This window comes from Heptranchias perlo, unplaced genomic scaffold (genome assembly GCF_035084215.1).
Source record: "Heptranchias perlo isolate sHepPer1 unplaced genomic scaffold, sHepPer1.hap1 HAP1_SCAFFOLD_44, whole genome shotgun sequence".
NCBI lineage: Eukaryota > Metazoa > Chordata > Chondrichthyes > Hexanchiformes > Hexanchidae > Heptranchias > Heptranchias perlo.
The window spans coordinates 6,319,316-6,347,201 of NW_027139453.1; the positions used below are offsets into that span (position 1 = coordinate 6,319,316).

The window sequence follows — 27,886 nt, forward strand, 5'->3', positions numbered from 1 at the left end:
GGTCTAATTGGCCCACTTCTGTCAATATGTTTCTATTGGCACTTTAACCAACTACACCACGCAGCGAAATGACGCTCTCACAATCTCGTTGAGCTGCAGTCTGTGATTCTCCACCTGTTGTTTATGAATGAATGAATTCGTCAGTTTGTGTTTCTTTTTTCGTGAGCGGGAGAATTTTCGAAATGTTTTGAAGATTGCCCAGTAAATCATTCACATAGACTTCTCCCCAACTTTGTACGAGTGCATTAATGTGAGAATCACATCCATCGTTCCCCAAACTCGTCCGCTAAATTTTTAAATGCGACTGTGTTTATTGTGAGGCGGTTCGATTTATCCAGACACACATTTGGTATAAAGGTAACGGTGACCCCGACGTAATTTTAACGTGCAGCGTCCAGATCTGAATGTGCTACCTTATTGCCTCGAGGTCGTTGATGGTCAGTTCGCCCTTCCTGGCTATGGAGATATTTGAGGCACCGTTTCATAAATACTAGCTTTGTGATATATAAAGACTTTCAAATCTCCACCAGCTCTTGCAGGGTGTGATCCAGCCTTGGGAAGTAGAATTCTTTTTCAGCGCCCATATCGTGCTCGTTTCAGCCGCCTTCTGTTGTGAATAGGAGTAAAAGAATGCAATGGAAAAAATAACGAGACGAAAGACACACAAATCTCCATGTGGTTTCCAACCCAGGGTATTAAAAGAAACAGACGAGGGCATTGTAGATGCTTTAATCATGATCTTCTACATCTCTCTTGATTCAGGAAGTTTCGTCTTGGATTGGAAAATTGCCAATGTCACTCCATTATTTAGGAATGGTGAGAGAGATAAACTAGGAAATTATACTCTATTTGTCTACCACCTGTTATGGGGAAGTTAATTGAATCTGTTAGTAGAGACAGAGTGATTGAACATTTGGACGAACATGAACTGATCAGAGAGAGCAAGCATGACTTTTTAAAGGGTATGTCATGTTTAACGAATCTAGTTGAATCGTTTGAGTATGTAACCAACGTGGTAAATAAGGGAGTGTCTGTTGATGTTATTTATATGGCATTCCAGAAGGCATTCGTTAGAGTTCCTCAAAAGAGACTGTTAACAAAAATGAGAGTGCATGTAATTGGAAGGAAACTATTGACAGGGATAGCGAATTGGTTAAGATGTAGATGATATAGAGTAAGGATAATGAGTGTGCTTCAATTGGCAGGATGTGACTAGAGGTGGTACCCACAGATTTGAGAGGGGGGCCGCAGCATTTCACTATATTTATAAATAACTTAGATGAAGGAATGGAGAGCTAGACATCCAAGTTTGCTGACGATGCCAAGTCAGGTGGTACAGTAAATAGTGTAGATAGGAGCTGAAATGTGCAAAAGGATATTGGTAGATAATTACGTGGAAAAAACTGTTTTGGATGGAGTTCAACATGGAGAAGTATGAGGTCATCCACTTCGGAACTAAGATTGATAGATCGGAATATTATCTAAATGACGAGAAGCTAGGAACTGTGGATGAGCAGAGGGAATTGGGGGTCCGAGTACAGAAATCATTAAAACCTGGTGGACAGGGACAAAAGATAATAAAAAAGACTATTGGAATGTTGGCCCCTTTCTCAAGGGGGTTAAAATATAAAGGGGTGTAAGTGATGTTAAAGTTATATAAAACTCTGGATAGACCACATCTCGAGTACTGTGTTCAGTTCTGGACACCGCAAATCAGGAAGGACATACTGACCTTCGAAGGGGTGCAGAGCAGTTTCACCAAAATATTACTGGGGCTAATAGGGTTAAATTTTGAGGACAGAAAACACATACGATGCTTGCATTCCCTTAAATATTGTGGTGTTTAAGATGATTAAAGGAGTTGATCGTGTAGATAGAGAGACAATATTTCCTCTGGTGGAGAGTCAAGAACAAGGGGGCATAACCTTTAAATTAGAGCCAGGCAGTTCAGGGTTCATGTCAAGAAATAGTTCTTCACACATAGAGGACTAGAAATCTGAAACACTCTGCCCCAAAAAGCTGTTGAGGCTGGGCCAATTGAAAATTTCACGACTGAGATTGAGAGATTTTTGTTTGGCAAGCGTACGACGGGTTAGGGAACCAAGGTTGTAGATTGAGTTAAGATACAGGCCAGCCATGATCCAATAAAATGATGGAACAGGCTCGAGGGGCTGAATCACCTACTTCTGCTCCTACGTTGCTATAAACATTAGAGTTAAGGTTTGCGTTGGGGTGAACCTAACCGATTCACACACACCCACTCTTCAATATAAACCTCACACTCATTCATACCCATACTTCATTTATAAACGTCATACTCAAATGTATACTCCGATATTTTATAAAGCAAAAGCGCAGTCATATCCACATACACAGTTTAAAACTTCCCCGGGTCCTGTTTGGAGCTCTCACGAAAGTCTGCACACTGAACGGTTAACTGATTTCCAGACGCTGTCCGCAATGCTTTGTTTTGGATTTGCTGCCTTCCGCTGACGGCAGGCGATTAATTCGAGCGCGATATCGCCCCGAGCGGCGAAAGCTGCTTCTGACGGATGTCTCCGTCTCCAGGAGCTGGACGGGATTGGAAAGCTCTTGTGTCACACGAAGTGCCTGAAGAGCCCATAGAAACTTGAAGGTCATCAGTGCGCTGACTACAGCCTGAGGTTCAATAATAGCGTGTCTGGCATCAACTTAAAGGCGCTGTGTTGGAAATAGGTTGGGGGTCACAGTTTGTTTTTGGAGGAAACTGAACCGAAATCATTCAAGATGGCAGATTTTCTTTGCTGCATCATAATAAACAATATCTTGCTATAAATTTGTCACATTAGTTCCCCAGTGTCAGAAGGAGAATTCTCTGATCTCCTCATTTATTTCGTATAAGAAACAAACACAAGCAGGCGTCTTAAATTAGAATCAACTCACACATTGACACAGATAAACAGAGCGAGAGACACTGGCAGTATCGGGAAACCTGCCGGAAATAGGCAAGAGAAGCGATGAGGATACTCCTCAAACCAACCTTCTCTGCTGTGCGGTAGCTGATCGATCTCGGTGATTTGGCGCCGTGGTTTAGCTGGTCAAAGCACTTGTTTAATAAATAGGACATCCTGGGTTCGCTTTATCGCGGGGCCTTTTTTGACCTCAGTGATATTTATTCATTGTGAATTTAAGGAAAAAATATCCGAGGGCGCGATTTGTAATAGTTCGGGAGCCAACAAGGTAAGGATTCTGGAATTACTGTGTGTAAGCGCCCCTTCATTGTACAACAGGCATCTCATAGAATGTGTCCAGAACACATTTCACCGATACTGCTCTGAATGGCTGATTTTACAAACTTCTTTCGTTACAACCAGCAACCCATCTCCTACTCAAGGGTGCGAAGCGAAACTGGTTTCAAAGCCGTTTTCGATGTTCAGCTTTTATCTGCAACGTGCAATTGGTAGAAACTATTTTACAACATATCTTAGTATCAATGAGAATGTCAGGCACGGGACGTTAGGGATGGAACCGCCTCTTACAATAAATACAAAGGATAATCGATTACAAAGAGAAAAAGCCAATCCAATCTCTCAGTCTCTCTCTCTAGGTCACGTTCTCTATGAGTGGGCATAAACCAGCAGAAGATAACAGAACAGTTCAGTTTGTTTCATTTTCCTTCTGGTGAGTACAGTTGAAGAGAATGGTCGCTCTGTTCTGCTGGACAAATAACCGGAATGAGCAGTGTATCTGGTTCCCACGGTACCCAGTGAACCATCCACGTGTATATCTGATATTTACACTGATAGCTTCCTCCCGCACTAATTACAGGAAACTTTTGTCTCACGGTTCAACCACACTTCAGAAGTCCAGAAACACAAAGAATGGTAAACGCCTCCTGATGATGTCAAATAGAGATGAAAGAAGTTTGCAGGTTTAGAGAATCATAGAATGATACGTTCTTACAGAACAGAACGAGGCCCTTCGTCCCGTCGGGCCTGTGCCGGTTCTTTGAAAGAACTGTCCAATTTAATTCCACTTCCCAGCTTTTTCCACATTGTCCTGCAAATTAGTCCTGTTGAAGTACATGTCCAATTGCCTTTTGAAAGGTCCTATCGAGCCTGATAGGAACTTTCAGGTCATGCGTTCTCGATCTTCATAACCCTCCGTGTGAAAGAATCGCTTCATTTCCCCTCTCGTTCGTTGGCCAATTATTTTAAATCTATTACCTCTGGTTACCGATCCACTTGCCAAAGTGAACACTTTCTCCCTACTTGCTCTATCAAAACCCCTCATTATTTTGAATACCTCTATAGGTATCCCATAACCTTCTCTGCTCCAATGAGAACAATCCTAGCTTCTCCAATCTCTCCACATAACTGAAGTCCCTCATCGCTGGTATCATCCTGGAAAACCTCGACTGTGCCCTCTCCAAGACCTTGACATCCTTCCTAAAGAGTGGTGTCCAGAATTGTACGCAATACTCCAGCTGAGGCCTAACCGGTGTAAAATAAATGTTCAGCAAAACTTTCTTGCATTCATACTCTGTGCCTCCATTAATAAAGCCCAGGATCCCATATGTTTTTTACAGCCTTCTCAACTTGTCAACCTTCAAAGATGTGCACACATATACCCCCAAATCTTTCTGTTCCTGCTCGCCCTTTAAAATTGTACGATTTCATTTATATTGCCTCTCCTCATTCTTCCAGCAAATGTCTCACTGCACTTCTCTGTGTTAAATTACATCTGCCATGGTTCCACCCATTTCACCAGTCTCTCTGTGTCCTCCTAAAGACTATTACTGTTCGCCACATTGTTTACCACGTTTCTGAGTTTCTTGTCTGCTGAAAACTTTAAATTATATACTGTTTACCTAAGTTCAGGTCAATAACATACATCAGTCCTGGATCATAATGTGTCACTGTCTGTTTAATCTTGGTGTCCTGTCGTTCCGGATCATTCTGTATCTGTTGAAAATGGGTCTGCCGTCAGTGCCGGATCATTCTGTGTCTATGTCTGTTTAAAAGTGGTGTGCAGTCAGTGCCGGATCATTCTGTGTGTATGTTTTTTTTAAAAGGGATGTGCACTTAATCCCCCATCATTCTGTGTCGATGTCGATTTAAAAGGATTGTGCAGTCAATACCGGATCATTTTGTGTCGATGTCTTTTAAAAAGGTGCGTTCTCAGTCCCGGATCATTTTATGTTTCTATCCATTGGAAAGGGATGTGCAGTCAGTCCCGAATCATTCTGTGCCTGTTTAACGGTGGAAGAGCGATCAGGCTGGAAAATACTCAAGGGCACAGGGAGCAAGCAGGAGCGAGGGGCTCGATGCAGGCTTCATGCGGGGAGAATACTGTCTTTGGAGTTGATGGGTTAAATGCCCTGTTCGTCTACCTGGCACATCCTGTCAGCGGAACTCACATGTTAAGCCTTTCAGTTGGGTCCAAGTTCACAATCTTGTGATCTGAAAGATAAATAACTGACAGCTTAGTCCACCTGTCAACTGATCAGCAGTCATACAGGATGGAAGCAACTTTTCCCAGGATATTTTCAGAGACCGGTCAGTCCCCGTGTGTGTGATGATAAAATGCAGCAAACTCCTTGCCAAAACTGATGAAATCGCTGCTCTCGGCCCTTGGAGTCCTGGTGTTGAATTAATCCATCACTGCTTGAAGTGGGCTCGGTGGATTTGAGATCAATTTAAGTGGTATATTAAAGGGCACGAGGAGGGAACAGGAGAGAGGGGGCAGATTTAGAGCTCCTGTGGAAGCAATAGTGGGGGTGGAGTTAACCATTAAATGTCCTGCTTTTGTACCTGGTACAATCTGTCAGATGAGCTCATGTTTCAAACCCTGAAGTGGTGCCAAAAACACAACCTTGTGATCTGAAAGATAGAGAACTGCCAACTGAGGCAAGCTGCCAACTGATCCACCGTCATACAGAAGGGAAAGTCCTTTTACCAGGATCTTTTCAGAGAGTCACTCCCCTTTTATGTGATTATAAATACAGCAAACTCTCTAAGACCAGATACAAAATTTGTGAACTCCAGCCGTCTGATCCTGACTCTGAGGAACTCAGCGGAAGATGGCGAAAGTTCTAATTTTGGTATTTGTATTCCTGGTGCTGACTCAGTCCATCACTGCTCGACATCTGTTCAGTGGAAGTGTTACAGGTATCGGATCTTCTTTCTTTGAAAAAAGTAAGTTTATTTGATCTCTCAATACCAATTTTTGTTTAAACTATTTTATTCTCTGACTGAAGCTCACGGTTTGATTGCTTAAATGAACATTATTGTAATATTGTAACAATGAATGAAGAATTTAACCTGAACCAGTTCCACAGGAAAATCGTCCGATTGTTCAGTCGGTACCTGAGCGGGGAGTGGGAATGGTGGGTGTTGTGTGAGGATCCAAACAGACCAAGAATTACAGCACAAATTACTGGCCAGTGCCGAGTTACCGGATCTCAGCCGGAGAATTGACCTGTTTGGGAAAGTCTGAAATTGGCTTCAGTACCCAGGTACTGTGGAGGGGGAAACTCACAGTTCCTGCTCCCGATCAGTGTTCCCTGCTGTAAAATGTGAGTGTGCGGACGGGAGCTTCTTCAGTCCCTTTCCCCCACACTCGCTGCTCAGACCCACAGACAAAGAATCGTGAATTGGGATCGATACTGGAGGCGTCAGAGGAACCGATCCCCAGAGATGAGTCAGATTTTCATAACATGAGGGGAGGGGATTGGATCAAAAGGGTTTCAAAATAGGTTTCTGAATTCGAATAATTCTGCAGCCTTCATAGAGATCAGGATATGAGGACACTAAATACGTGGACGAGTCAAGCGGTGAAACTATCAATTTTCAGGAGCCGGGTGTCAGTTTACCTCAGTTGGGAGTTGAGTGAACAAGTTAAGGGTTGATGTCCCACTCCAGTACATACAGCCCAGCACTGGGGGAGTGCAGCACTGTTGGGGGTGTGATCTTTTGAATGAATCGTTAAACGGAGACCTTGTCTACCTGTTCATGGGGCAGGAAACACTTGGTCGCATTATTTGAAGAGCTGGGAGTTCTCCTGGTTTCTTGGACCAACATCACTCTCTCAACTAACATCACCAGAAACTCCCTACACTGTCAAATCTCATTTGCTGTTTGTGGGACTTTGCTGTGAGCAATTTGGTTACAAAACAGTGTCGGTACTTCAGAAATAATCCTTTGTCTGTGAAACTCTTCGGGCCCTTCTGTTAACGGGAAAGGCTCCATATAAATGTTAGATCATTCTTTTCTTTGTCTCTAGTCTCAGAAAGCGCGAACGGTGGGCTCCATTCTGTGGAAAAACTATTGGGCTGCCCTTGAGAACAAAGAGCGAGTTTCAACAGGTCGGGGAGGGCCAGTGTGAGGTTTAATGAAGTACAAATGAGCTGAGGTTCATGTGTGGTCCAGAGTCAGTCCCAGTAACACGGACAGACTAAGCTTCATGTTTTCTCATTGTTCTCCCTCCCTCTATGTCCAGAACGGTCAATTAATTAACTCTTCATTTTGGATTTTAGTTGCCAACGACAGATGCAGCCGTCTTGTAGGAATGTGTCGTATAGGATCCTGTCACACAAACGAGGAGACTCTGCCGAAATTCTGCGGCGATGGGTTACAATGTTGTAGACCGAACGAGAGAAAGATCCAGTGATGGATTCTCACCAGCCCGAGCTCTCCAATTTCTCACTGAATGAAACCTTCCTTCACGGGGAGCAGGCTCTATTTGATTGTGTAGATCCCACAACCCCTGACCCTGTATTACTGCTGTCTGAATAATGGGCTGTACTCAGAAATAAATCTCACTGCATTGATCACAGCTTCATATCCGTGTCTTGTTTCTCTTTAGGATCATTGTGTCCGAGGATGGGGTGTTCAGGGGTCTTATCAGGCTGCGGGAAGATGTTGGAATTGTAGGTAATGGGAAGAGGAGACCACAGCAGGGAATCTCTGAAAGTGCCTAATCACACATTCAGAAAGTTACTGAGATAAGACAGGTGTCCCAGAGTGTCAGCATTCTGACCGTTCAAGGTTCAAGATTGGAAGGAGACGCGCATTGCATCAGGCCCATCAGATTGTTTGATCGGACATTGAAGCGGGAGCTTTGCTCTGAATCCAACCCGTGCTGTTTCTGCCCTGGGAATGTTTGATGGGACAGTGTAGAGGGAGCTTTATTCTGTATCTAATCCATGCTGTTCCTGCCCTGGGAGTTTTTGATGGGGGCAGTGTAAATGGAGCTTTACTTTCCTTCTAACCCTTGCTATTACCTGCCCTGGGAGAGTTTGATGTGTCAATGCAGAGGGCGATTGACCAGAGACCCATGTGTCGCTGGCAGTATAACTCGATGCTGCTGGATGAACCTGCTCTGACATCAGTAACTCTCTCAAAATCAATACTTATTGAGCAAAATTTTATGGGTTCAAAATCTGTGATTATAATCCAACAGCGCTCTTATTATAGAAGAATAAATATATAAGAAATATTTAACTGTGCACGGAAGCAGGGATAAAATCTGTTCCACCTTCTGTCTCTCTCTCTCTGCCTCTGCCAAATCCCTCGGTCTCGTTTTATCTCACTCTTTCCCTCTTGGACTTATTTTATTTCTCTCCATGCTTTTCTTTCTCTGCCTCTGATTTCTCTGCCTCTGTTTATTTATCTCTGGCTCTGTCACTCCCTGCCTCGTTCTCCCTCTTTCATTCACCTTTACGGGGATTCTCTTTTTTTTCTCTCAATCCCTCTCTCTCTACCTCTCGCTTATTTCACTCTGCCTCGTCTCTCTTACACTTCCTGCCTTCCTCTCTTCTCCATCTCACGTTCCCTCTTCTTGCCTCGATCTCATTCCCCCTCACTCCATCTGTATCGTCCCTCTTTCTTCTCTCTGCCTCATTGTTTCTCGCCACTTCTGTCGCTTTCCTGTCTCTCATTCCTCTTTCTCTCTCTGCCTCATTCCCTTCCTTTCCATCTCTGCTGCTATACCTTCGCCCCTCCTTTCTATCTCTCTGCCTCATTCTCACTCTCCTACCCTCTCCTCTCTCTCTATCTCTCTCTAAGTCTCTCTCTCTCTCCCTCTCTCTCTTATTTTCACCTGTCACTGTTTCCTATCTGTCTTTCACTTACTCACTTTCTCTCTCTCTCCGTGTCTTCTTTCTCAGTTAAGAACCCGAATGCATCAGGACTATCCCAACACAAGCAATTTCACACTGATCCCAGCCTGTACTCTGAACACATTGCATGAGCTGATCACAGCTTCTGCACCCCTAGTTCGCAAATGAGCTGCTCAGGATGTGCAAGGCCCACCAGTGGCCTGGGGTCCTGCAAGATTTTGCCATTGCTCGAGAGGGAAGCCTGCTTTTGGTTCTAACTTCTGCTGCACCTCTGCCTCCACATCTCATCCAGCCTCGATTCCTGAACTAAATTTATTACCTTCCATCTTCAAGTGACATATACACACTCTTCTTTATCCAGGAAATATCGATGCCTCTGATTTGCTTCTCTCTAAATCTTCTGGACCTTGTTTTTCCTTATTTTTGACAGTCCGTCTCTGTAACTGAATCTGTTTGTGCTTTTTCTAATTTTGATCTGAAATTTTTGAATAGCTGGCAAGCAATACCTGCTATTCTGCGAAGCGTATTTCCACAAACAGAGATGAATCTAGGGAGCCGGAATCAACCTTGTGAACCTTCGCTGCACCTCCTCTCAGACAAGTATGTCTTTCCTTAGGTAAGGAGACCAAAACTGTACATAGTACTCCAGGTGTGATCTCACCAGTGCCCTGTACAATTGCAGCAAGTCCTCCTTACTATTTTAACCCAACCCCCTTGCAATGAAGGCTAACATACCATTTGCCTTCCCAATTCAATGTCATACCTGCATGCTAACTTTCTGTGATCCATCTACAAGGACACCCACATCCCCTTTAAATCCCGATATAAGCACACGAGGGAGAAATGAATCGAAGGGGATGCTGATAGGGTTAGATGAAGTAGTTTGGAGGAGAGATAGGACAGGATTTAAAGTTCAAAATTGGTTTAAGGCCAATTTTACTAAGCTGAGAAGTGATTTAGCAAAAGTGGAATCAAAACAGCTACTTTAAGGTAAGTCCGTTTCGAGCATTCGGAGCCATTAAAAGGGGAGATTCAAGGGTTTCAGAGTAAACGTGTTGCCACAAAGATAAAGGATGAGACTGCCAAATCTGGAGCCTCCTGGATGACAAGAAGGATACAGGGAAAGATAAAGCAAAAAACGGAAGCTTATGTCAGACACCAAGAGCTCAATACTGCAGAAAGCCTTGAGTGGTATAGAAAGTGAAATTAAATTAAATAGCTGAAATTAAAAAGGAAATTAGGAAAGAAAAGAAAAATACCGGCAACTAAAATTAAGGAAAACCTAAAAATGTTTTATAAATACTTCAAGAGCAAGAGGGCAACTTAGGAAAAATACGGCCTATTAGAGATCAAAAAGGTAACCTATGTGTGGAGGTGGAAAATGTGGGTATGTTTCTGAATGAATACTTGGCTTCTGTCTTCACAAAGGAGAGGAATGATGCAGGAATTGAAGTTAAGGAGGAGGAGTGTGAAATATTGGATGGGATAAACTTGGCGACATAGGAAATATTAAGAAGTTCTGCATTTCTGAAAGTAGATAAATCACTAGGCCCGGATGAAATGTATGCCAGGCTGTTAAGAGAAACAAGGGAGGCAATAGCGGAGTTTCTGACCATCATTTTGCAATCCTCCCTGGCTACAGGTGTGTGCCAGAGGATTGGAGGACTGCTAACGTTGTACCATTTGTTTGAAAATGGAGAAAGAGATAGATAGAGTAATACATCCAGTCAGTCTCACCTCGGTGGTGGGCAAATTATTGGAATCGATTCTGAGGGATAAAATGAACCGACATTTAGAAAGGCACGGGTTAATCAAGGAGAGTCAGCATGGATTTGTTAATGGAAGGTCGTGTCTGATTAACTTGATTGCATTTTTTGAGCAGGTCAGAAGGAGGGTCGATGAGGGTAAAGCGTTTGATCTCGTGTACATGGATTTAGCAAGGCTTTTGACAAGGTCCCACATGGCAGATTGGTCAAAAAGTACAAGCACATGTGATCCAAGGGAGAGTGATTGATTGGATCCAAAATTGGCTCAGTTGCAGGAAGTGAAGTGCAATGGTCGACGGGTGTTTTTGCGACTAGAAGGCTCAGTGCTCGGTTTGTTGCTTATTGTGGTATATATTAATGGTTTGAACTTGAATTTGGAGGGCTTGAACAAGAATTTTGCAGGTGATAGAAAACTTGGCCGTGTCGTTGTCAGTGAGGAGGAAAGCTGTAGACTGCAGGAAGATATTAATGGACTCGTCAGGTGGGCAAAAAAAGTGGCAAATGGAATTCCATGCAGAGAAATTTGAGATAATGCATTTGGGAAAGGCAAAAAAGGCAATGGAATAAATAATAAATGGGAGGATATTGAGAGATGTAGAGGAAGTGAGGGACCTTGGAGTGCATATCCACAGATCCCGGAAGGTAGCAGGATAGGTAGATTAGGTGGTTAAGAAGGCATATGGAATACATTCCTTCATTAGCCAAGGCATAGAATATAAGAGTAGGGAGGTTTTACTCGAACTGTATAAATCATTGGTTAGGCCGCAGCTTGAATACCGCGTACATTTCTGGTCACACATTACAGGAAAGATGTGATTGCACAAGAGAGGATACAGAGAAGATTTACAAGGATATTGCCAGGGCTGGAGAATTTTAGCTGTGAGAAAAGATTGGATAGGCTGGGGTTGTTTTCTTTGGAACAAAGGAGGCTGAGGGGAGTTTTAATTGAAGTATATAATATCATGATGGGACTAGATAGATTGGATAGAGATTACCTATTTCTCTTAGCAGAGATGTCAGTGCCAGGGGACATAGATTTAAAGTAATTGGTAGAAGGATTATAGGGGAGTTGAGGACAAAAGATTGCACCTGGAGGGTGGTGGGGGTCTGGAACTCACTGCCTGAAAGGGTGGTGGAGGCAGAAACTCTCAACTCATTTAAAAAGCACTTGGATGAGCGCTTGAAGTGCCGTAACCTACAGGGCTATGGACCAAGTTCTGGAAAGTGGGATTAAGCTGGATAGCTCATTATCGGCCGGCACCGGCACAATGGGCCAAATGATCTCCTTCTGTGCTTTAACTTTGTATGATTCCATACCTTTATATTTGTGTTTGTGTGTGTCTGTGTATGTGCCTTGATATATGTGCATGTGCCTCTATGTGTGTATATGTGTGCATGTGCCTTTATTTGTGTGCATTTGCCTGTTTGTGTATGTATGAGTATTTGTGTGTATGTGCCTTTATGTGTGTGTATGTGTATGTTTGTATGTGGCATTATGTGTGACGCCCATATTTGTCTGTATGTTCCAGTATGTGTGTGTATGTGCCTTTATTTGTTTGTGTGTGTCTGTATGAGTGTATTTGTATGTGCGTTTATGTCTGTGTGTGTATGTTTGTGTTTGTGCCGTATGTGTGTCTGTGCCTTTATATGTATGTATATGCGTGTATATGTGTGTATGCGCCTGTATGTATGTGTATGTGCGTCTGTGACTTTATGTGTGTGTATGTGCCTTTATGTGTATGTATGTGCCTGTATGTGTTCGTATTCGTGTGCATGTGACTGTATATGTTTGTGTATGACAAAAGTGCTGCTCTCGGTACTCAGAATCATGCTGCTGACTGCTTGAGAGGGGCGGGTGGAAGAGAGACCAGACTAGGTGAGATATTAAAGAATTGAGCAGCGAGCAGGAGAGAGAGATCAGATTTATTGCTGCATCAAGATCAGAGATGTTTCAGGCCTATGTTATTAGAACATAAGAACATATGAATTAGGAGCAGGAGTCCTGCCCGCTCCCTGTAACACCTAATTATAAGAACATAAGAAATTGAATTATACAATGTTTCAGAGTTTAGAGATGTTTCAGGCCTATGTTGTACAATGTTACAGAGTTGAGAGATGTTTCAGGCCTATGTTATACAATTTTACAGAGTTTAGAGATGTTTCAGGCCTATGTTACACAATGTTAGAGAGATTACAGATTTTTCAGGTCTGTGCTATACGTTGTTGCAGAGATTACAGATGTTTCAGGCCTATGTTGCACATCTTCATAAATTTCTACCCTCCAGCAGTTTCTTTGAGAGGCAGCTGCAGAGATTCGGTTCCCGTGGACGCCAACTTTGCAAATTGATCTGAAAGTGCCAGCAGCTCTTCTCGGAACTGGCCGGTTAGCTCAGTTGCTTACAGCACTGAAAAATCATTTTCACGTTGGTGCTGTGAGTCCCGGATCATTCTATGACTGTTTAAAAGGTTGGGGCTGTCAGTCCCGGATCATTCTGTCTCTGTTTAAAAGGGGTGTACAGTCAGCCCCGGATCATTCTGTGCCTGTTTGAAAGAGGTGCGTTGTCACTCCCGGATCATTCTGTGCCTGTTTGAAAGGGGTGTGTTGTCACTCCCGCATCATTTTGTCCATGTTTAAAAGAGGTGTGTTGTCACTCCCGGATCATTCTGTGCCTGTGTAAAATGGGTGTGTTGTCAGTCGCGGATCAGAGAATCAAATTGCTGTTCAGAGCCCGAACCCGTGGACGGCTCTATCACACTGGAAATCACAATCAACTGAGGTGAACTGGGGCATGAAAAACATTCAATTACTGAAACAAATACATTAAACAGGAAGTATTGATCCTGAACAGAAATACGGAGGTCAGAAGAGCCTGTCGCTAAGGCAAAGCAGTTATGAAGGGAGATTTTAATTTTCACATAGACTGGGACATAAGGGCAATACATTTCTAGAGTACATCTAGGACAGTTTTATGAAACAATATCATAGAACTGAGAGATGACACATGTCAGGAAAGAGAGAACAAGCTGGGGCTCTTTTCTCTAGAAAAGAGAAGACTGAGGAGTGACGTGATAGAGGTCTTTAAGATTAATGACGTGTTTGATAGGGTAGACGTAGAGATGTTTCCACCTGAAGGGGAGACCAGAACCAGGGGTCATTATTATAAGATCGTCACTAATAAATCGAATTGATTCGAATAATAAATGCAGGAGAAATTTATTTACCCAGATGGTGCTGAGAATGTCAAACTCGCTCCCACAAAGAGTAGTAGAGAGGAATAGCAAAGATGGATTTAAGGGGAAGCAAGATAAACACATGCGAGAGTAATATCATAAGAACATAAGAAATGGGAGCAGGATTAGGTCGTATGGCCCCTTGAGCCGGCTCCGCCATTCAATCAGATCTTGGCTGATCTTCTGCCTCAACTCCACTTTCCCGCCCGATCCCCAAATCCCTTGATTCACCTAAAGTCCAAAAATCGATCAGTCCCAGCCTTGAATATTCTCAACGACTGAGCATCCACAGCCCTCTAGGATAGAGAATTCCAAAGATTCGCAAACCTTTGAGTGAAGAAATTCCTCCTCATCTCAGTCGTAAATGGCTGACCTCTTATCCGAAGACTATTCCCCCTTGATCTACACTCGCCAGCCAGGGGAAGCAATATCTCAGCATCTATCCTGTCTAGCACTCTCAGGATCTTATATTCTATTTTATATGTTTCAGTGAGATGAGAAATTAATAGAAGGACATGTTGATAGGGTTAGATGAAGAAGGAGGGGAGGGGGCTCGTTTGGAGCATAAACACTGGAATGGACCTGTTGGGCCGATTGGCCTGTTTCTAAGCTGTATAGTCTGCGAAATCCTGGAATGTTAACATACATTCGGCCCTTCATACCTGTGCTGGCTCCTTGAAAGAACGGCCCAATTTAGTCCCACACCCCAGCTATTTCCCCACCACCCTGCAAATTGCCTTTTGAAAGTGCCGTTGGAATGTGGTTCCACCGCTCTTTCAGATGTTGCATTCGAGATCTTAATAAACCTCAGTGCAAAGTGTGTCCTCATTTTGCATCTAGATTTTTTGCCAATTAATTTATTATCACAGAGAGGTGAGGTACAGGGAGAGAGAATAGAGGGCAAGAGAAATAGGGAGAGTGGAGACAGACAGACAGAGTCGAGGTAGAGCGATGAGGAGAGAGAGACAGACAGACAGACATAGAGTAGGGTGAGAAAGAGAGATAGTAGAGAGAGAGAGAGAGATAGAGAGAGAGAAAAGAGGATGAGACATAGAGTAGAGGAAGAGAAGGAGAGCACAGAAATATAAAAAGAGACAGAGGGGAAGAAAGAGAAAGACAAGGGGGAGAGTGAGAGAGACCGACAGAGAGAAAAGAGAGAGAGATACAGGCACAGATAGAGAAACAGGGGAGAGATAGACAGAGAGAGCGATAGACGATGACAGAACGAGTGATAGAGACTGGTCAGAGAGAGAGTAGAATGACAGAGAGAGAGAGAGAGACAATCAGGATCACAGCATCACATCTGTGATCTCTGCGGAAGGCGCAGGCTACATTCCGGCCTCTGTTGGTAGATCTCATCGGGTGTGGGACTGACACCCACACACAGTTCATGGGAGTGTTGATGGAGCTTGACTCTGTCTCTAACCTCTGTTGTACCTGCTCTGGGAGTGTTGAAGGGGCGGTGTAGGAGGAGCTTTACTCTGTATCGAACCCGAGTTGTTCCTACCGTGGTTGACGGTTGTTTTTGCGACTGGAAGGCTGTTTCCTTTCGGGTCCAACAGGGCTCGATAGTAGGTGTCTTGCTTTTTGTGGTATATATTATTGATTTGGCCTTGAATGTGGGGAGCTTGAGCATGAAGTTTGCAGATGATACAAAAATTGGTCGTGTGGTTGATCGTGAGTTGGAACGCTGTGGAATTCAGAACGATATCAATGGACTGGTCAGTTGGGCAGAAAAGTGGCGAATGGAATTCAATGCAGAGAAGAGTGAGGGAATGCATTTGTGAAAGGCAAACAAGACAAGGGAGTACACAATAAATGGGGGGATACTGAGAGGAGTAGAGGAACCAACGGACATTGGCGTGCATGTCCACAGATCCCTGAAGGTAGCAGGACAGGTAGATCAGATGGTTCAAAAGGCACACGGGATACTTTCCTTTATCAGCGGAGGCATAGAATACAAGAGCAGGGAGGTTATGCGAGAACCGCATAAAACTTTGGTTAGGCCACAGCTTGAGTACTTGCTACAGTTCTGGTCACCACATTACAGTAAAGATGTGATTGCACTGGAGAGGGGACAGAAGAGAATTGCGAGGATGTTGCCAGAGCTGGAGAATTTTAGCCAATAGTAAAGATAGAAAATGCTATTTTTTTTCTTTGGAACAGATGTACAATAAAGCTCCGTGAACACTAACACAGACATCTTCAGAGTGGGGTCTGTGTTCAGAATGGGGTCAATGTTCAGAGTGGTGTTTGTTCAGAATGGGGTCTTTGATCAGATTGGGGTCTGTGTTCAGAGTGGGGTCTCTGTTCAGAATGGGGTCTTTGTTCAGATTGGGATCTATGTTCAGAGTGGAGTCTGTGTTCAGAATGAGGTTTGCGTTAAATGTTTGTCTGTGTTCAGAGTGGTGTCTGTGTTCAGAGTGGATCGGTGCTCAGAGTGATAAAGGAAAGTATCCCGTATGCCTTTTGAACCATCTGATCTACCTGTCCTGCTACCTTCAGGGATCTGTGGACAAGCACACCAAGGTCCGTTGGTTCCTCTTCTCCTCTCAGTATCCCCCCATTTATTTTGTACTGCCTTGCCTTGTTTGCCTTTCAATGGAGTGTTCCGAGTTTGGACAGTGTTCAGAGTGGGGTCTTTGATCAGAATGGGGTCTGTGTTCCGTGTCGGATCTGTGTTCAGTGTCAGGCTTTGTTTATAAATCGATACCTCAGACGAATTTATAAAGGATTCAACTGCTTGCAGAATGGGTGAGAGTGCGGCTTAAAAAGATAGATGGAGGCAAAGCTCTCTGAAGAAATTGGTTTTAAAGCAGCTTTTGAAGGCATTTGATCGTCACCTTAGAATCACTTTACCAATTTAGGGCTTATTAAGGATATATTTTCATTAATGGCTCTAAATATTTGAGGGTCTGAATTCTGCACAGCAATATTATCAGAGATATTTAGTTCTCAGCGGTTTCCCTCATGTGAAACAGGTACCTGTCTCACAGTTTGTTCCGGACACAATTTTGTGAGAATTGCGCCTTCAACAAAACAGAATTCTTCCTTCGCCCTGAACAATCTCTGTTCCGTATGAAGATATATTCAGTCGATGAGGTGGCTTTGTTGCTAGAAATCCGAATTAAGGAATTAAGTTGAAAACTGACCAAAGTGATATACTTACAGATAAAAGTAACTAAAATGGGGAAAGTAAAAAGCAGATTTACAGCATAGTTAGAGAAAGAAATAACGTGGAGGAGTGGAAGATTCGATGGCGAAGAGAAAGTGGGAAATGTAAATGACAAATGTAATGTAACAAAGGTAAGTGGAGCCATGGAGGGTGAAGGCGAAGTGAGGGGAGAGGAACAGCATCGTCCAGATGTACTATAAAGCCTCCTGTACACTAACAAAGACATCTTCAGAATGGTGTCTGTGTTCAGAGTGGATCCTGTATTCAGATTGGGGTTTGTGTTCAGAGAGGGGTTTGTGTGCAGAGTATGGTCCTTATGCAGTGGGAGTCGGTATTCAATGTTAGGTTTTGTTTATAAATCGATACCTCAGGATACTTTACAAAGACTGCACGCAAAAAGTGTGAGAGAGTGCAGAATAAAGAGAAGTTTGAGGAAATGCCCTTTGAAGAAATAGTTTTTAAACATTCCTTTGAGGGCACATGATCGGCAGCTCAGAGCAACTCCGCCAATTCAGGGAATTATAAAGGACAACGGTTCAAACAGCGAACTTGATTACAATTCCTCCCACCCCGCTTCCTGTGGGTTCTGTTTCCAGAATAGGGACACTGTTCAGAGTGGGGTCTGTGTTGAGAGTGGGGTCTGTGTTCATAGTGAGGTTTGTGTTCATAGTTTGCTCTGTGTTCATAGTGGGGTTTGTGTTCATATTTGGCTCTGTGTTCAGAGTGGGGTCTGTGTTCAGAGTGTGGTCTGTGTTCAGAATGGGGTCAATGTTCAGAGTGGTGTTTGTTCAGAATGGGGTCTTTGATCAGATTGGGGTCTGTGTTCAGAGTGGGGTCTCTGTTCAGAATGGGGTCTTTGTTCAGATTGGGATCTATGTTCAGAGTGGAGTCTGTGTTCAGAATGAGGTTTGCGTTAAATGTTTGTCTGTGTTCAGAGTGGTGTCTGTGTTCAGAGTGGATCGGTGCTCAGAGTGACAAAGGAAAGTATCCCGTATGCCTTTTGAACCATCTGATCTACCTGTCCTGCTACCTTCAGGGATCTGTGGACAAGCACACCAAGTTCCGTTGGTTCCTCTTCTCCTCTCAGTATCCCCCCATTTATTTTGTACTGCCTTGCCTTGTTTGCCTTTCAATGGAGTGTTCCGAGTTTGGACAGTGTTCAGAGTGGGGTCTTTGATCAGAATGGGGTCTGTGTTCCGTGTCGGATCTGTGTTCAGTGTCAGGCTTTGTTTATAAATCGATACCTCAGACGAATTTATAAAGGATTCAACTGCTTGCAGAATGGGTGAGAGTGCGGCTTAAAAAGATAGATGGAGGCAAAGCTCTCTGAAGAAATTGGTTTTAAAGCAGCTTTTGAAGGCATTTGATCGTCACCTTAGAATCACTTTACCAATTTAGGGCTTATTAAGGATATATTTTCATTAATGGCTCTAAATATTTGAGGGTCTGAATTCTGCACAGCAATATTATCAGAGATATTTAGTTCTCAGCGGTTTCCCTCATGTGAAACAGGTACCTGTCTCACAGTTTGTTCCGGACACAATTTTGTGAGAATTGCGCCTTCAACAAAACAGAATTCTTCCTTCGCCCTGAACAATCTCTGTTCCGTATGAAGATATATTCAGTCGATGAGGTGGCTTTGTTGCTAGAAATCCGAATTAAGGAATTAAGTTGAAAACTGACCAAAGTGATATACTTACAGATAAAAGTAACTAAAATGGGGAAAGTAAAAAGCAGATTTACAGCATAGTTAGAGAAAGAAATAACGTGGAGGAGTGGAAGATTCGATGGCGAAGAGAAAGTGGGAAATGTAAATGACAAATGTAATGTAACAAAGGTAAGTGGAGCCATGGAGGGTGAAGGCGAAGTGAGGGGAGAGGAACAGCATCGTCCAGATGTACTATAAAGCCTCCTGTACACTAACAAAGACATCTTCAGAATGGTGTCTGTGTTCAGAGTGGATCCTGTATTCAGATTGGGGTTTGTGTTCAGAGAGGGGTTTGTGTGCAGAGTATGGTCCTTATGCAGTGGGAGTCGGTATTCAATGTTAGGTTTTGTTTATAAATCGATACCTCAGGATACTTTACAAAGACTGCACGCAAAAAGTGTGAGAGAGTGCGGAATAAAGAGAAGTTTGAGGAAATGCCCTTTGAAGAAATAGTTTTTAAACATTCCTTTGAGGGCACATGATCGGCAGCTCAGAGCAACTCCGCCAATTCAGGGAATTATAAAGGACAACGGTTCAAACAGCGAACTTGATTACAATTCCTCCCACCCCGCTTCCTGTGGGTTCTGTTTCCAGAATAGGGACACTGTTCAGAGTGGGGTCTGTGTTGAGAGTGGGGTCTGTGTTCATAGTGAGGTTTGTGTTCATAGTTTGCTCTGTGTTCATAGTGGGGTTTGTGTTCATATTTGGCTCTGTGTTCAGAGTGGGGTCAGTGTTCATAGTTTGCTCTGTGTTCAGAGTGGGGTCTGTGTTCAGAGTGGAGTCTGTTTTCGGAGTGGAGTCTGTGTTCATAGTTGGCTCTGTGTTCGGAGTGGATTCTGTGTTCAGAATGGGGTCTGTGTTCCGGGTGGGGTCTGTGTTCAGGGTGGGGTCTTTGTTGAGCGTGGGGACAGTGTTCAGAGTGGGGACAGTGTTCAGATTGGGGAATGTGTTCAGAGTGGGGAATGTGTTCAGTCTCAGGCTTTGTTTGTAAATAGATATCTCAGATTGCTTTACAAAGAATTCAACTGCGTGCAGCATATGAGACAGAGAGAGTGCGGGTTAATGGCACGAAATATTTTAAAGCCTGAACTCCGCACAGTACTTTTATCTCAGGTATTTAGGTCCCAGGGTTGAATGTTCATAGTGTTCCCCTCATGTGACAGAGGGTAGTGTCTCTTTTTCTTCTGGACACAATTTTGTGAGAATTACGCCTTCAACAAAACACAATTCCTCCTTCCCCCTCAGCAATCTCTGTCCCTGATGAAAAATATATTCTGTCGATGAGGTGGCTTTGTGGTAGGAATCCAAAGTAAGGACTTAAGTTGAAAACTGACCAAAGTGTTATATTTACAGAGAAAAGCAAGTAAAATGGGGAAAATAACAATCAGATTTACAGCATACTTAGAGAAAGAAATGAAGTGGAGGAGAGGAAGATTCGATGACGGAGATGAGGGAGAAATGTAAATGAAATATGTAATATTACAATCGTGTGTGAAGCCATGGAGGGTGAAGGAGAAGTGAGGGGAGAGGAACAGCATCGTCCAGATGGACAATAAAGTTTCCTGCACACTAACAAAGACATCTTCGGAATGGAGTCTGTGCTCAGAGTCGGGTACATGTAGAGAGTGGGGTCTGTGTTCAGACTGGAGCCTGTATTCAGATTGTGGTCTGTGTTCAGAGAGGGGCCTCTATTCAGAGTATGGTCCTTATGCATTGGTGGTCGGTATTCAGTGTCAAACTTTGTTTATAAATAGATACCTCAGATTACTTTACAAAGGATTCGACTGCTCGCAGATTGTGTGAGAGAGTGCGGGTTAAAGAGAAAATGGAGGAAAAGCCTTTTGAAGAAATAGGTTTTCTTTTGCGTCCACATGATCGACACCACAGAGCAACGCTGCTAATTCAGGGACTTCTAAAAAATACCGGCTCTCACAGCTACATTGATAACACCGCCTCCCACCTCGCTTCCTGTGAGCTCTGTGTACTCAGGGTGGGGACAGTGTTCAGAGTGGGGACAATGTTCAGTTTCGAACTGTATTCAGTGTCAGGTTTAGTTTGTAAATAGATATCGGAGATTGCTTTACAAAGAATTCAACAGAGCGCAGTATATAAGGGACAGACAGTGCGGGGTAAGGAGATAGGTGGAGAAAATAACATTGAAGAAATAGATTTTAAATCGGTTTTTGACGGCACTTGAATGGCACCTTATAACAACTTTATCAGTTCAGGGACTATTGAGGATGTATTTCATTACTGGCACGAAATATGTTCGGGTCTGAGCAAAACATAACAATTCTACCTGAGATCTGTTGGTCCCAGGGGTGAGTGTTCGGAGTGTTTCTCCTCGTGCGACAAAAAGTCCTGTCTCACAGTTTGTTTTGGACAGAATAGTGGTTGAATTCGAACTTCAACAAAACAGATACCTCCGTTGCCCCTGAGCAATCTGTGTCCTTTATGAAAACGTATTCTGTTGATGAGGTGACTTTGTTCCTTTGTATGCAATTCCTTTGTATGCAATTCCTTTGTAAGCAATTCATTTGGAAAAAGACGAAACGATTTCAGTTACTGGGTCAGGCTGGTAAAATGGGGGGAAAAAGCAGATTTAAAGAAGATTTACAGAAAGAACTACAGTGGAGGAGAGGAGAATTCGGGGATGAAAAGGAGAGGGGAATGTAAATGAAATATTTAATTTTCCAAAGTGGGTGGAGCGACAGGGGTGAAGGAGACGTGAGGAGAGAGGAACAGCATCGTCCACACGTCCAATAAAGCTCTGTCTACACTAACACGGAAATCTTCAGAGTGGGGTCTTTGTTCAGAGTGGCTTCTGTCTCAGAGTGGGTTCTGTGTCAGAGTGCGTTTGTTTTCAGAATTTGTTCTGTGTCAGAGTGGATTCTGTGTCAAAGTGTGTTCTGTGTCAGAGTGTGTTCTGTGTCAGAGTGTGTTCTGTGTCAGAGTGGATTCTGTGTCAGAGTGTGTTCTGTGTCAGAGTGGATTCTGTTTCAGAGTGTGTTCTGTGTCAGAGTGTGTTCTGTGTCAGAGTGTGTCTGTTTTCAGAGTGGCTTTTGTGTCAGAGTGTGTTCTGTGTCAGAGTGGGTTCGATGTCAGAGTGGGTTTTGTGTCAGAGTGGGTTCGATGTCAGAGTGGGTTCTGAGTCAGAGTGGGTCTGTTTTCAGAGTGGGTTCGATGTCAGAGTGGGTTCTGTCTCAGAGTGTGTTCTGTGTCGGAGTGGGTTATGTCTCAGAGTGTGTTATGTCTCAGAGTGGGTTCTGTGTCAGAGTGGGTTCTGTGTCAGAGTGGGTTCTGCGTCAGAGTGGGTCTGTTTTCAGAGTGTGTTCTGTGTCAGAGTGGGGTCTGTCTCAGAGTAGGTTATGTCTCAGAGTGTGAACTGTGTCAGAGTGAGGTCTTTGTTCAGAGTGGGTTCTGTCTCAGAGTGGGTCTGTTTTCAGAGTGTGTTCTGTGTCAGAGTGGGTGCTATGTCAGAGTGGGTCTGTGTTCAGAGTGGGGACTGTGTTCAGTGTCAGGCTTTGTTTGTAAATAGATTACTCAGATTGCTTTACAAAGAATTCAAATGCGTGCAGAAGCTGAGAGAGAGAGAGTGCGGGTTAAAGAGATAGATGGAGGGAATAACTTGAAAGAAAATGGTTTGAACCGTTTTTTGAAGACACTTGAGTGGCACCTGAGAGCAACGTTACCATTTCCGGGGCGAATAAGGACATCTTTCAGTACTGGCACGAAACATGTTAGGCTCTGAACTAGAAAAAGCAATTTTTACCTGAGATCTTTAAGTCTCAGGGGTGAATGTTCAGAGTGTTTCTCCTCATGTGACACAAGGTCCTGCCTCACAGTTTGTTTCGGACAGAATATTGGTTCAATTCGAAATTCAACAAAACAGATCCCTCCGTTCCCATGAGCAATCTGTGTCCCTTACGAAAACGTATTCTGTTGACGAGGTGGCTTTGTTCCTTGGTATGCAATGTAAGCAATTCAGTTGGAAAAGGACCAAACTGTTTCAGTTACTGAGTTAGGCTGGTAAAATGGGGAAAATAACAAGCAGATTTAAAGAAGATTTGCAGAAACAACGAAAGTGGAGGAGAGGAGAATTCGAAATGAAGGGGAGGGGGAATTTAATTGATATATACAATGTTGCAAAGGTGGGTAGAGCCACGGGGGTGAAGGAGAAGTGAGAACAGAGGAACAGCATCGTCCAGATGTACAATAAAGTTCCGTCAACATTAAAACAGGTCTTCAGAGTGGGGTCTGTGTACACAGTGGGGTTTGTGTTCAGAGTTGGATCTTTGTTCAGAGTGGGTTCTTTGTTTAGAGTGGTGTCTTTGTTCAGAGTGGGGACTGTGTTCAGAGTGGTGCCTGTGTTCAGAGTGAGGTCTGTCTTCAGAATGGTGTCTGTGTTCAGAGTGGAGTCTGTGTTCAGAGTGGGGTCCATGTTCAGAGAGGGGTCTGTCTTCAGAGTGGTGCCTGTGTTCAGAGTGGGGTGTATGTGTTCAGAGTGAGGTCAGTGTTCAAAGTGGGGCCTGTGTTCAGAGTGGGGTCTGTGTTCAGAGTGGGGCCTGTGTTCATAGAGCCTGTGTGCAGAGTGGGGTGAATGTGTTCAGAATGGGGTTGGTGTTCAGAATGGGGATTGCGTTTAGAGTGGGGTCTGTGTTCAGAGCGGTGTCTGTGTTCAGAGTGAGGTCTGTGTTCAGAGTCGTGTCTGTGTTCTGAGTGTGCTCTGTGTTCAGAGATGGCCTGTGTTCAGTGTTGGGCCTGTGTTCAGAGTGGTGTCTTTGTTCAAAGTGGGGTCTGTGTACCGTCATTGGTCTCTGTTCACTGTGGGATCTGTGTTCAGTGTCAGGTTTTGTTTATCAATCAATAACTCAACATAATTTATAAAGGATTCAACTGCGTGCATACTGTGAGAGAGTGCAGCTTAAAGAGATAGATGGAGGCAAAGCTCTCTGAACAAATTTGTTTTAAAGCAGCTTTTGAAGGCACTTGCAGACACCTTGCAGCCTCTTTACAATTCAGGATATATTAAGGGCATCTTTACATTAATGGCACTAATTAGTTCAAGGCCTGAACTCCGCACAGTAATTTTATCTCGTGTATTTTGTACCCAGGGGTGAATGTTCATAGTGTTCCCCTCCTGTGACACAGGGCGGTGTCTCATAGTTTGTTCTCGATAAAATTTTGTGAGAATTACGCCTTTCACTCTGAAAAAAGACACCACTCTGAACACAGGTGCCACTCTGAACACAGACCCCACTTTGAATACAGACCTCACTCTTAACACCGACACCCCACTCTGAACACATGCTCCCAATTCTGAACACAGGCACCCTTCTGAACAAAGACACCACTCTGAACAAAGACAGCACTCTGATCACAGACACCACTCTGAAAACACATCTACCCCACTCTGAAAACATGTACCCCAATCTGAACAAAGACACCACAATGAACAGAGGCCCAACTCTGGACACAGACCCCATTCTGATGATTTCTGTGTTAGTGTGGGCAGAGCTTTATTGTACATCTGGACGATGCTGTTCCTCTCCCCCTGAGCAAGCTTTGTCCCGTATGAAAATATATTCTGTCGATGAGGTGGCTTTGTTGCGAAGAATCCAAAGTAAGGAATTATGTTGAAAACTGACCAGTGTTATATTTATAGAGAAAAGCAAATAAAATGGAGATAACAAAAAGCAGCTTTACCGCATCTTTCGAGATAGAAGTAAAGTGGAGGAGATGAAGATTCAATGACGAAGAGGAGGGGGAAATGTAAATGACATAAGTAATGATACAAAGATGGGTCGAGCCAAGGGGGTGGTGCGGGGTAAAGGAGAAGTGAGGGGAGAGGAACAGCACCGTCCAGATTTACAATAAAGTATCCTGTACACTAACAAAGACATCTTCAGAATGAAGTCTATGTTCAGAGAAGGGCCTCAATTCAGACCATGGCCCTTATGCAGTGGTGGTTGTAATTCAGTGTCAGACTTTGTTTATAAATAGATACCTCAGATTACTTTACAAAGAATTCGACTGCACGCAGAATGTGGGAGAGATTGCGGGTTAAAGAGAAAATGGAGGAAAAGCCTTTTGAAGAAATAGGTTTTCTTTTGCGTGCACGTGATCGGCACCACAGAGCAACGCTGCCAATTCACGGACTTATAAAGAATACCGGCTCTCACAGCTACATTGATTACACCGCCTCCCACCACGCTTTCTGTGGGCTTTGTGTTCCCAGAGCGGGGAAAGTTATCAGAGTGGGGACAATGTTTAGTTTCGATCTGTATTCAGGACCAGAATTTGTTTTTAAATAGATATCGGAGATTGGTTTGCAAAGAATTCAGCAGCGCGCAGAGTGTGTGGCAGGGATAGTGCGTGTTAAGGAGATAGGTGGAGAAAATAACATTGAAGAAACAGGTTTTAAATAGGTTTTTGACGGCACTTGAATGGAACCATAGAACAACTTTATCAGTTCAAGGACCATTGAGGATGTATTTCATTACTGGCACGAGACATGTTCGTGTCTGAGCAAAACATAACAATTCTAACTGAGATCTGTTGGTCACAGGTGTGAAAGTTCAGAGTTTTTCTCCTTATGTGACACAAGGTCCTGCCTCACAGTTTCGGACAGAATATTGATTGAATTCGAAATTGAACAAGACAGATAGCTCCGTTCCCCCTGAGCAATCTCTGTCCCGCATGAAAATATATTCTGTCGATGACGCGGCTTTGTTCCTTGGGATGCAAAGTAAAGAATTCAGTTAGAAAATGACCAAAATGTTACAGTTACTGAGTCAGGCAGGTAAAATGGGGGAAATAAAATGCAGATTTAAATAAGTTTTGCAGAAAGAATTAAAGTGAAGGAGAGGAGAATTCGGAATGAAGAGGTCTGGGGAATGTAAATGACATAAGTAATGTTCCAAACCTGGGTGGAGCCACGGGGTTTGAAGGAGAAGTGGGGAGAGGTGAAAGTATCGTCCAGATGTAAAATAAAGCTCTGTCTACACGAACACAGGAATCTTCAGAGTGGGGTCTGTGTTCAGAGTGGGTTTCTGTGTTCAGACTGGGATTTGCGTTCAGTCTGATGACGATGTGTTGATTAGACTATATGTTCAGAGTGGGGCCTGTGTTCAGAGTGGGCAGTATGCATTCAGAGTGGGGCCTGTGTTCAGATTGGTGTCTTTGTTCAGAGTGGTGTCTGTTTTCCGTGTCGGATCTGTGTTCAGTGTCAGGCTTTGTTTATAAATAGATACCTCAGACTAATTTAAAAAGGATTCGACTGCTTTTGAAGGCACTTGCAGACACTTTAGACCCTCTTTACAATTAAGGACATATTAAGGGCATATTTACATTCCTGGCACTAAATATGTTAAGTCCTGAACTCCGCACTGTAATTTGATCTCTTTATTTAGTTCCCAGGGGTGAATGTTAATATTGTTCCCCTCCTGTGACACAGGCCCGAGTCTCATAATTTGTTGTCAATACAATTTTATGAGAATTAAGCCTTTAACTGAACAGAATTCCTCCTTCCCCCTGAGCAATCTCTGTCCCGTATGAAAATATATTCTGTCCATGCGGTGGCTTTGTTGCTGGGAGTCCGAAGTATGGGATTAAGTTGAAAACTGACCAAAGTGTTATGTTTACAGAGGAAAGCAACTAAAATGGGGAAAATAAAAGCAGATTTACAGCATAATTAGAGAAAGAAGTAAAGTGGAGGAGAGGAAGATTCGATGAGGAAGAGGAAGCGGAAATGTAAATGACATAACTAATGTTACAAAGATGGGTCGAGCCAAGGCGGTGGGGCGGGGTGAAGGAGAAGTGAGGGGAGAGGAACAGCATCGTCCAGATGTGCAATAAAGTTTCCTGCACACTAACAAGAAATATCTTCAGACTGGGGCCTGTGTTCAGAATATGGCCCTTATGCAGTTTCGGTCTGTATTTAGTGCCAGGCTTTGTTTGTAAATAGATATCGGAGATTGCTTTAAAAAGAATTCAGCAGCGTGCAGAATGTGATGGACAAACAGTGCGGGGTAAGGAGATAGGTGGAGAAAATAATTTTGAAGAAACAGGATTTAAATAGGTTTTTGATGGCACTTGAATGGCATCTTAGTGCAACTTTATTTGTTCAGGGACTATTGAGGATTTATTTTTATTACTGGCACGAAATATGTTCGGGTTTGAGAAAAACATAACAATTCTACCTGAGATCTGTAGATCCCAGGGTAGAATGTTAGGAGCGTTTGTCCTTGTGTGACACAAAGCCCTGTCTCACAGTTTGTTTCGGACAGAATATTGGTTGAATTCGAACTTCAAAAAAACAGATACCTCCGTTGCCCCTGAGCAATCTGTGTCCCTTATGAAAACATATACTGTTGATGAGGTGGCTTTGTTCCATTGTATGCAAAGTAAGCAATTAATTTGGAAAATGACCAAAATATTTCAGTTGCTGTGTCAGGCTGGTGAAACGGGGAAAATGAAAAGCAGATTTAGAGAAGATTTACAGAAAGAACTAAAGTGGAGGAGAGGAGAATTCGGGGATGAAAAGGAGAGGAGAATGTAAATGAGATCTGTAATGTTCCAAAGGTGGCTGAAGCCACTGGGGTGAAGGAGAAGTGAGGAGAGAGGAACAGCATCGTCCAGATGTACTATAAAGCTCTGTCTGCACTAACACAGAAAATTTCAGAGTGGGGTCTGTGTCCAGAGTGGGGTCCGTGTTCAGAGAGGGGCCTGTGTTCAGAGAGGGCCTGTGTTCAGAGCGGGGCCTGTGTTCAGAGTGGTGTCTTTGTTCAGATTGGGGTGCATGTGTTCAGAGTGGGGTATATGTGTTCAGAGTGGGGTATCTGTGTTCAGATTGGTGTCTGTGTTCAGAGTGGGGTATATGTGTTCAGAGTGGGGTATATGTGTTC

The 27,886-nt window shown here is 43.5% G+C and overlaps 2 long non-coding RNA genes across 3 annotated transcripts in view; one reads left to right on the top strand and one right to left on the bottom strand.

Annotated features, from left to right (window-relative positions):
- The first annotated feature begins 5,984 nt into the window (after positions 1-5,984).
- On the top strand, positions 5,985-7,815 carry LOC137312960 (uncharacterized). The gene is made up of 2 exons (XR_010960965.1): positions 5,985-6,176; positions 7,517-7,815. It is a non-coding gene; the product is annotated as an uncharacterized lncRNA (long non-coding RNA).
- Positions 7,816-12,933: 5,118 nt separating this feature from the next.
- Positions 12,934-27,886, bottom strand: part of LOC137312870 (uncharacterized) — a 61,605-nt gene continuing 46,652 nt past the window's right edge. Inside the window, exons 4-5 of one of the 2 annotated variants that reach the window (XR_010960895.1) lie at positions 21,280-21,500; positions 12,934-13,648 (exon numbers count right to left, since the gene is read on the bottom strand). This is a non-coding gene — a long non-coding RNA (uncharacterized lncRNA). The remainder of the gene's footprint in view (positions 13,649-21,279; positions 21,501-27,886) is intronic. The other variant, XR_010960894.1, reaches the window with a different exon arrangement.